The 9,925-nt window shown below is 43.8% G+C and overlaps 1 protein-coding gene across 1 annotated transcript in view; it reads right to left on the reverse strand.

Moving 5' to 3' along the window:
- Abca1 (ATP binding cassette subfamily A member 1) overlaps positions 1-3,466 on the reverse strand; it is a 125,496-nt gene extending 122,030 nt beyond the window's left edge. The window contains exon 1 of the mRNA XM_032903941.1: positions 3,183-3,466. The gene's annotated coding sequence lies outside the window, so the exon portion shown is untranslated. The remainder of the gene's footprint in view (positions 1-3,182) is intronic.
- Between the last annotated feature and the right edge of the window lie 6,459 nt (positions 3,467-9,925).

Consider the following 9,925-nt stretch of genomic DNA (forward strand, 5'->3'; position numbering starts at 1 on the left):
GGTATCTGAAACTGTACCAGAGTCTCACTTAATGTGGACAGTTAAAGTCTTCTGGAATTTGAACTCAGATCTCAAATCAGCCACTTGGAAAATGGAGAGCCAAGGACCTCCCACCTTCTTAATCTGTAGACACAATAAACAAGCGTGGTTCGAAGATTAACTCAGTGTCTGAGAAACACGGGGACAGCACCAGGTAAGGACTTATTAAGCCACAAACACGTCTATAATTGGTATTCAAGGTGTTTTCAAATCCATGTGTAAAGGCGGGCTCCCATATTTTAATGCAAGTGCTCTCCCAGTACAAGGAAATCAAACAAGTATTACGATTGATCTTTTAAATTTTTGATGTCAGAATAACTGACCATAGGTACTTTATAAATAAATCCATTATTTACTTAACATCTAGACCATATATAAAAATGTATTTATACTTGCATGTTTCAGACATGCCAAAGCAATGCACCTATGCAGTATTTTCTAGAAGTCCAGAAAGTTCATAATTTAAAAGTTTAAAGGAATGTCCACTTAACTATCTTAGAAACTCAAAATAATCTTTAAAAAAAAAAAAGCATAGATCTAACCACTTTTCAGTCACTACAAATGCAGCCCACAGAAGCACACTGGTATGTGAGGAGCAGAAACAAGGAGAAAAAACTTAACATAAGAATGTCCCAGCTCCCCTCACACAGGTAAGGCAGCACACAGCTGAGTTGCTAAGTGTCATTCAGTTTTGATAGTGTTGGCATTGGGGCTTCCGTGAGCAGAGGTGGGAAACCAACAAGCCCCAGTCACCCTTCCTGATTCCAGACCAACTCACGGTCTCCCATAAACCTGAACACATTCCAAATCATCCTATAACCCCGAACACATTCCAAATCAAGATGCATCTGAGGTCCGTAACAGGCCCACCTTTAGGTGCTAATAGATTAAAATATTCATCTTCAGACAGATAGTCAAGTCACCACCAATGAGTCGTCCAGAATACCAGTGACTTTTACAACGGGACACTTATTTTATGGTATTGATTTTTGCTCCAAAAAGGTACTGTGAGCATTATGTTGCTGGAAATGTTCTTCTCTCACCCCTCAGATCCAACTTGTTCTCACATAGATAATAATCAACTCCGTGCATCACATTTTAAAAAAACAAAAAAAAAAACAAAAAAAAACAACCCATTTTAATGACTTGTGGCAGCGCTGAGGAAAAGACATGCTTACAACAGAAAGTGTAATTTACCTGTATTATTTTAGATATTATTATACTACCCACTCGAATATTCTCTATGCTGTCTGTACCTCCTTTGATGTTGGGGAAGTTGTTTTTTTTTGCAAAGATGGGAACAGCAATACATTGCCCTTATGTCTGTATTAGAATAGAAAAAAAAATGGACTTGAAAGAAAAGGGAGGAGTACTTTTTAATTGGCATTTGTGTCTGGTAGAGTATTAAGACTTAGGTCTGGGTTCCAAGCTATGACTAAGCGGTAAGGGTGTGTTTTCAGCCTGCAGGCATGTGTCAGGTGTGTGTTGTGGGAGGTGAGGATTGAGCCACAGAAAGAAAGTGGTGTATCATTCTCGTCAAGGAAGTTTTGTGGGGTTTTTTTGTTTTGTTTTGCTTTGCTTTTGTGATGGGTGGTGCTAGAACCCAAGGTCTTGTACAAGGTTGACACTGTACCACTGACCTACATCTTAAGCCAGGAAGTGTTCCTTTTGTTTAAATATCTTTCCTTTACTATATATTTATTCTGCCAATTTCCTTTGAGGGACTTGGTAGTAAATTCTTGTTTTGTTTTTTAATGGTGATACCAGTGAGGCCAATGAGGGAGACTAATTACTTCTAGTGACAGATACTTAGTTTTCCCAAACAAATAAACACACAAAAACAAACAAACAAACAAAAAACCAAAAAAAAAATCTGTTTAATAAGTATTTCCTTTCCAGAGGTAAGTGCAGAAAACAAAACAAAACAAAAAAACCAGGCACCTACCCACCAGCCTGTCATCAGTAAACACCCCCAAGAACCATGCCTCGTTTATCAACGGCCTGGGAGTCAGGAAACGCAAAAAAAAAAAAAAAAAAAAAAAAAATTAGAAGAAGAAGAAGAAGAAGGGAAAACAACAACATAGACTGGCTTTCCTGGCCCTCAGGGTTCCTCCCAGTTTGGAAACACCAGTTTTGACCAGATTCACAGTGAGGCGGAAGGACTAGACTCTCACTCTACACCGGGCCATACCTTGGCTCCCCTGCCAGGAGGCGCTGCGGGCCAGTCTCCAGGGGCCACCCGCAGGCCGCCCAGCCCCCACCCCCTGGCGGCGGAGCCCAGCCCAGCACCCGAGCTGCGAATTCTGTGCTGCCCGCTGGGGTTACTTGCGGTCATTCGGCTGCAAAACCTAGCCCCAGCTTCTCAATAGGTGCTCGGCCCGAAGTCTCCCCAAGGGACCACTAGCAAAAAGCAGGAAGATGGGCCAAAGGGTGAGGATGAATTGGGCACCCCAGCTTCGGCTTTCTGCAAACTCTCTTCTAAGTTTTCTGTCTTTAGAAGTAACAAAAGTGGTCCCCCACTTTGCGCCAGGGGATGCAGCGCTCCAGAGTGCAGGAAGCCTGTGGGCAGGACCCCTGAGTCGAACAAAGCCCGAGAACTCAAGCACGCAATAACACAAAAGATCCCGTTTAGGACACTTCTTACTAGAGTTCTTTGGAAACAAGGACATGCCGCCCCAGTCCTGGGAAGAGGACCTCCAAGCTAGAGGCCAACACGATCCAGTTAAATAATGGAGTGGGGACTCAGATGTGACACTTCCACAAGTGCTACGACGGCCTACCCAGTGCCAGACAAAGGGAGACTCTTTGTAAAGGATCCTCATCTCCCTACCCCAGTGGCTGTTCCCCTCGGACGCCCGGGAATCTTGGCTCTCACTGTGCCCAAGAGGCGAGTCTCAGACACCAGAGATGCTCTCCCTGGTCTCCGATTCGGGGAGACCCGAGTGCTGTCGTTCTGCGTCCCGTGGTCACCACGATCAGTCCCAGAGCATTCTTTCCCCATTTATGCCTCCCCTGTCCTATTTGCATCCCCAGAAGTAGGGGATATGGGAGTTCGAGTCCCAACAAAGTCCCCAAAATGGAGAGCTCCCCAAAGCTTCCTTGGCCCCGAACCAAAATGCCCAAGTCACTGAAGAACCTCTTACCTGTTTTCCACTTTGCTGTTTGCGTCTGTTTACCCAACCCCTACACAAACGCTTCCAGAAAGGGGGAGAAAAAAAGTAGGGGGTGGGGACAGGGAGCAGAGCAGCTCCCCAAGCGGGCTGTGGCTGCGCAGGTACCGCGGCGCCCCCTGCTCAGCTTTGCGCTGAGCCACAGAGACAGAAGTGGGCTCTGCCGGTCCCGGCCCGCTCGCTCGCCCTCGGAATTACTGGTTTTTGCCGCGACTAGTTCCTTTTATAGATTCGGCTGTGCCGAGCGCCGGGGTTACTACCGGTCAAACGCTGTTCTCTCCCTTTTTCCCCGCCTCCTTCCCGGCCTCTGTTTATGTAGTTCAGTCACTCAGCAGAAAGCACGTGGAGCTATGGCCCGCCCCTTAAACCGGCGACAGTGCGCCGCGGCTGACACTGGGGGAGGATGGTGCAAGCTTCCTGGGGTCCGCTTTCGTAGCCCCGGCCCTGACCTGCTAGCTTCGGGTGACGGGAAACTCCGGACTTGAGCTGAGCCAGGGACTCCACATTCCCGGCAGAAGTGGGAAAGGAAAAAACGCTTCCTCTAAACTCTTCTTTCTGCAATTGTTTGGGGGTTTGTGGGTGTTGAATTTTGAGTTTGTGTGTTTTGTTTTGTTTTGTTTTGTTTTGTGTTTGTGTGTGTTTTTTTCTCCCTACCTTCCTCTTTCTCTCCCTCTCCCCCGTACTCCCTCTCTCCCTCTCTCCTTTTGTTAGTTTACTCAGCCCCCAGCTTGGGAAGGAAATCAGACCCACCCCCGCCCGGCCCCACAGATGCCAATCATTTTCTGTCTCTTCCTTCTCTTCTTTAAAACGTCCTAGATTAGTGCAAGGGGTGTGGAATGGACAAAGTGAATATCAGCTTGTTTTGGTTTCTGCCTCAAACCTTTACTTCGGTTTTCAAAAGAAGATCCACTACCTTCCAGAGTCCTAGACACACACACACACACACACACACACACACACACACACACACACACTCCACTGGTAATAGGTACCTGTAAAGCCACAGGGGGCAGCTGTGGTCACAAGAGTGGGTTTTGATGATGTCAAACGACCACAGTTAGATGAAGTTTTTCTGCCTTTATTTTATTTGTTTTAATTGAGACAGTCTCATGTAGCCTGCTCATAAACTCAATAACCTTGAATTCCTGATCCTCTTGCCTCCCAAGGCCTAAAATTACAGGAACAGAGCACCACGCCCAAATCTGTACAGTTGCGGAGAGATGGAGCCCAGCCTTGCACAGAAGGCAAGCATTCTGCCAGCTGAGCTATATCCTTAGCCCTTGCTTCCTGTCTTTCTAGAGAGAGCGTTCTCTCTGTCTCTGAGTTTTCTGAAAATGAATTTCGTTGGCACTTTTGAAGTCATCGGAAGAGGAGTACCATAAAGAGTCAGAATCCTACTGACTGAACATCAGTGCCAATTTTTAGTGACATCCATACCCTGTAAACTATTTCCTCTGCCAGACTTTTTAAAAGTCCAGTACTAGCAAAGAATTTAAAATAATGTGCGTGGCCATCTGTGTACAACGGAAAATGCCTAAGGGAAAAGGACCACTCTCCACATGATTCTAGGAGATTAAGCTTTTCTGCAGCTTTCCTCTTCTCCTCCATATCTCACAGCAATTAAAACACACGAGTGTTTGCACGCACGCACACACACAGACACACACACACACACACACACACACACGCACACTCTTTGTAGTTTGAAGGGTATGGTTCCCGAGAGTACTCCTATTAAATTCCGTTCCCAGCATCCACTTGATGGCTTCAACCATCTGTAAATCCAGTTACAGGAGATCTGACACCATCTTCCGGCATCAGGCATGTATGTGCTGCACACACATGCATACAGGCAAAACACGCATGTACATAAATAAATCTTTTTTTTTTATCTTAAAAACAAAAGCTTACTTTTGGGTTTCTCTAACAGGGAGTAGGTGGCATCGTGGAGTAGGCTACACAAGTCAGGTAATTAGGAGGCAGAGAAAGAAGAAAGACTAGGAAGAAAGAAACCCCAGGCAGAGCATCCTGGGAACCTCACTAAATGAAAGCAATGACCTTAAAACCCAACTCGATCTGTTTAAGTAAGAACCCCTGTAGGGTATGGAGTCTGCCCTACAATAAAACTCTCCCTGCAATAAAAACAGAAACAGACTTCGGTAGTGGAAGTATGGATATGCATTTTGTACATCTCTACCCTTCAATCCTTAAACCGCTACAGAGGTCAAAGGCTTCATCCGGGTTATGCCCAGCATTAGTGTGTTGACACCCAGTGACAGGTCCTGCCAGAGGGCAGCATCTTATGGCACAACTGCTGGATTCCAACAATTAGGACGTAGATGAGATCACACTTAAGAAAGAAAGGAGTTTCAAAGTGGGATGCTCTCCATCCTCTGAGTGCCCCTGGTTAGTGTTCCTGAGCGTGCTGCGAAGAGTTTTCCCCACCACATCTTCTGGTTTATAGCACCTTCACCAAAGGCCCCAACCTTGTCCTCGGAAGCCCTTTCTACCTAAGTAGGAAGGCCGCTCTTCCTTACTGTTGCTCTGAAGTAGTGGCTTCCGTAAATGTGCGCTGGGTGACTTGAGGTTCTATTCTGAGATGACCCTGGGATCCTCTAATTGCGGACTTGACCTTCAGGCAGCTGTGGCTGTACTGACCTTGCTAGAGAGGTCGTACAGATACAAGAAGCTCAATTTTATCATGCCACGAAGCCTTTTAAATCAAGACTCCCTGAAAGGCAGAGCTTGTAGGATAGTTTTAATTCAGATCTGGCAGTCAGTCTACAGTCTACAAATGCCTTATTTAAAATAGAGAAGAATTTTTAAAAAAAATTTTTTTCTCTAAAATTGTGCTTCTTGCCTGAGATACCTACTATTTGGCTCCTAGCAGCTGAAAAAAAAAAAAAAGACACTGCAGGAAGTCAATGAAATTTTTTTGAAAAACATCAACAAAATGATTTTCCAAAATGAATTTGTAGTGATTAAGTAAGCCTACTGGGGGCTGGAGAGATGGGCTCAGCTGTTAAAGGCTAGGCTCACAACCCAAAATATAAGAAAACCTACTGGTCAGAACATTAGAGAATAAAATATAACTCAAAAAGAAGACTAGAGAGATATTTCTATTAGTAAAGGAGTTATCATGTAAGCATGAGAGACTGTGTTCACATCCCCAAAACCCATGTAAAAGCCAGATGTGGTGGTATACCAGTAATCCCAGCATTGGAGAAAAGGAGACAGGAGATGGATAGAGGCCCTGGCTAGCCAGTCTAGCAGAATCAACGAGAGACTGTGACTCAATAAATAAGTAAATAAATAAACTGAGAAGAAATTGAAGACATCTGATGTTGATATCTAACTTCAAAATGTACATACATATGCATATACATGCACACGTGCGTGAGCACACACACACAGGCACACACCTCCCTCCCCCAATTGGTAAATCCTCTTTAATAAAGAGAGATGAAGAGACCTACAGTTCAAATTTGAATCAGTTTAATTCCAATATATCTTTAGACACAGGGTGGAAAAAAATTTTCAAGCCATCAGTGATCAGATGAGAAAATCCAAGGTGCCACCCTTATATGTGGAACTGGCTCTAAACCACGTAGACTCTGAATGCAGTGTGATTTCTTCTGAGTAGACCAATGTGGTCCCTTCCGTATTAATGTAAATTCTCTTAACACCCAAGCAAGATACAGCGCTGCTTCTATTCTGGCCTTGAGATACATATATTTTCGGGTTTGTTATGGTCAACAAGTTATTCCAATTTGTAAATAGATATATTCCCTGAGCTTTGGGCAAGAAGTGAGTTATATTTTTTTCTTAAAAGCTGCAATTCCAGTCTGCCTTCCTCCAAATTACCCTTTCTTTAACTTTACAGGAAAGTTTTAATTGTCCCCCTTGTCCCTCATTAAATTCCCCATGGTACCCAGACTGTTCTGTCCAACTTAGTGACACAGAGGTCTGAGAATCTCTTTTTTATTATTATAAAAATATTGTTGCAGAAAATACCTCACACACAGGCAGACAGCTTATAACTGGTAACGTTGAAGACCTCTTTTAGGTCCTTAGGCTACTTGATTTCTGATATTTGAAACTGAACCACACCTGCCTTCCTGAAACTAGTTCTAAGTTTCATGAATCTGGTTCTCTTCTGGCTATTCTGCCCCCCCCCCTTTTTTTAAATTTAATTTGTGTTTTACTTATTCACTTTACATCCCACTCACTGCCCCCTCCTGGTCATCCCCCCTCTGATAATCCCTCTCTCATCCTCCCTTCCCTTCTCTGAGTGGGTAGGGTACCCCTGGCACTTCAAGTCTCTAAGGCTAGATGCTCCCTCTCCCACTTAGTTACACTAACTCCTCTCTCTCTCTCTCTCTCTCTCTCTCTCTCTCTCTCTCTCTCTCTCTCTCAGTAACTCAACAATTAGTACCTTTATTAACTTGAAATTGTCAGTGTTAAAAAGATTTATTCCATTAGAAATAATAAACCAGAGATTTGCTTATTTGGTTTTTCTTTTTCATTCTTTGTAGCTGCGACTTTGTTCTATTTCACTTCTGTTGTCCTTAAGAAAGCCACTTATTAACATTTATCAGCACAAAATGATGAAGACATTCTGCAAGTTACAATCTCCCTCAGAAAAGAAAAGCCCAAATGTATCATCTTCCCCTCAAATATCCCTCTTTTGCCTTCTTAACATCATCATCGACATCATCATCTGGTCGTCTGCTCTGGGAAATCACGGTCTTGCTTAACACTTTTATCTGTCTTCATCTTCCTCTTCTCATCTGAGAGAACACCATGGCCAGGCCGGGGGTACCACCTACAAATCTTTTAAAGGTTTTGGTTCTTCTCCATCCCCACTGTCAATTTCAAGCTTGAAGTGTGGCCTTCTGTATTGAAAGGCTGCTCCTTCCTCTTCCTATTTATCCTCCCTAGCGGAAAATTGTTCACTTGAGGAGAGGGGGAGTGGGAGGTGACTAAATCACACACAACAACAATAATCACCCTGTGCAGCTCCCCCATCCACCCCTGACACACACTTTCTTATGTCCTCAGCTTGAAAAAAAACCCTAACAAAGGATTACACTCCAAGTCCCTTAGGCGACCTAGGAAGCATGTTGTTCTTGTTCTTGTTGTTGTTGTTGTTGTTGCTGTTGTTGTTCTTGTTCTTGTTGTTGTTGTTCTTCTTCTTGTTGCTGGTGTTGTTGTTGTTGTTGTTGCTGTTGTTGTTGTTCTTGTTGTTGTTGTTGTTTTTGTTTTTAATTTATATTTTTTTTTTTTTTCTTTCTTTTTTTTTTTTTTTTTTTCGGAGCTGGGGACCAAACCCAGGGCCTTGCACTTGCTAGGCAAGCGCTCTACCACTGAGCTAAATCCCCAACCCCGTTGTTGTTGTTCTTGTTGTTGTTGTTGTTCTTGTTGTTGTTGTTCTTGTTGTTGTTGTTGTTGTTGTTGTTGTTGTTGTTGTTGTTGTTGTTGTTGTTGTTGTTGTTGTTGTTCTTGTTGTTGCTGTTGTTGTTGTTGTTGTTGTTGTTGTTGTTCTTGTTGTTCTTGTTGTTGCTGCTGTTGTTGTTCTTGTTGTTGTTGTTGCTGTTGTTGTTCTTGTTGTTGCTGTTGTTCTTGTTGTTGCTGTTGTTGCTCTTGTTGTTCTTGTTGTTGCTGCTGTTGTTGTTCTTGTTGTTGTTGTTGCTGTTGTTGTTCTTGTTGTTGCTGCTGTTGTTGTTGTTGTTTCTGAGCCCATCACAACTGAAGCTCTTTGAAGGTGATTATATGTGCTGCTTCCTGCTCCATCCTCTCCTGCTCCACCCTCTTCTCTTCTGCTCCACCCTCCCCTTCTGATCTTACGGCTGCCTGCTGCTGTCTCACAGACTAAATCGTCTGCTTCCCAAGGTTTTAAAACCCCTTCTATCATCTTCACCTCAGCTGCCCTATGACACTGCTTCCCTGGAATACAGACGAGCTTATCAGTTGCAGCATTAAGAGTAGATAAGAAGGAGGCCTGTAAAATATCCAAATTATAAATAAAATGTACCCCTAACTCAAATCTATCAACAGGCTTCCCGATAGATTTGCAAATGGCCCTTACACATAAGCGCCCTTATGTGTGAAGAAAATAATTGGGGATTGAAGGAAGTCCAACCTTTATTACAGCAGAAGTTAGGGAACTACGTTTTCTCTTATTCAGAGTCCTTTCCTGACACTGAGGAACCCACATTCCTGGCAGTGATCTTGGGGATAACAGTGGTTTTATGCCTTTGCCAAGAGCTATCCTTCTCTGTAACACACACACACACACACACACACACACACACACACACACACACACACACACACAGTTATTAAATGATAAATCCTAAGGAATTCTCCAGATCCCATCTCTTAGCTTCTGAAGAAACAAGCCTCTTTCCCCTTGTCTTTGTGGATGGACCCTGGGGACCATTCTTTCCAGAGGCTGGCATTTGGTGTCCTCATGGTTATTGTGGACGCTTCTTTGTAGAACCTCCATGGATTCTCAACAACTGTTTAGACAGAACAAATATTCATTCTATTTAAAGACTAAAATGTCCACCTGTACTGTGTCCCCTTCCATTTCTCCCTCTGTGGCCATGGCTTTGGCGAGCTGGGTTTTCCAGCAAAATCTGAGTCTTGTTATTAGCTGGTCCCAGGTTTCGTATCAGAAGGCAATGTACTCCATCCTTCTGGGCCTGCCATGG

This window comes from Rattus rattus, chromosome 1 (genome assembly GCF_011064425.1).
Source record: "Rattus rattus isolate New Zealand chromosome 1, Rrattus_CSIRO_v1, whole genome shotgun sequence".
NCBI lineage: Eukaryota > Metazoa > Chordata > Mammalia > Rodentia > Muridae > Rattus > Rattus rattus.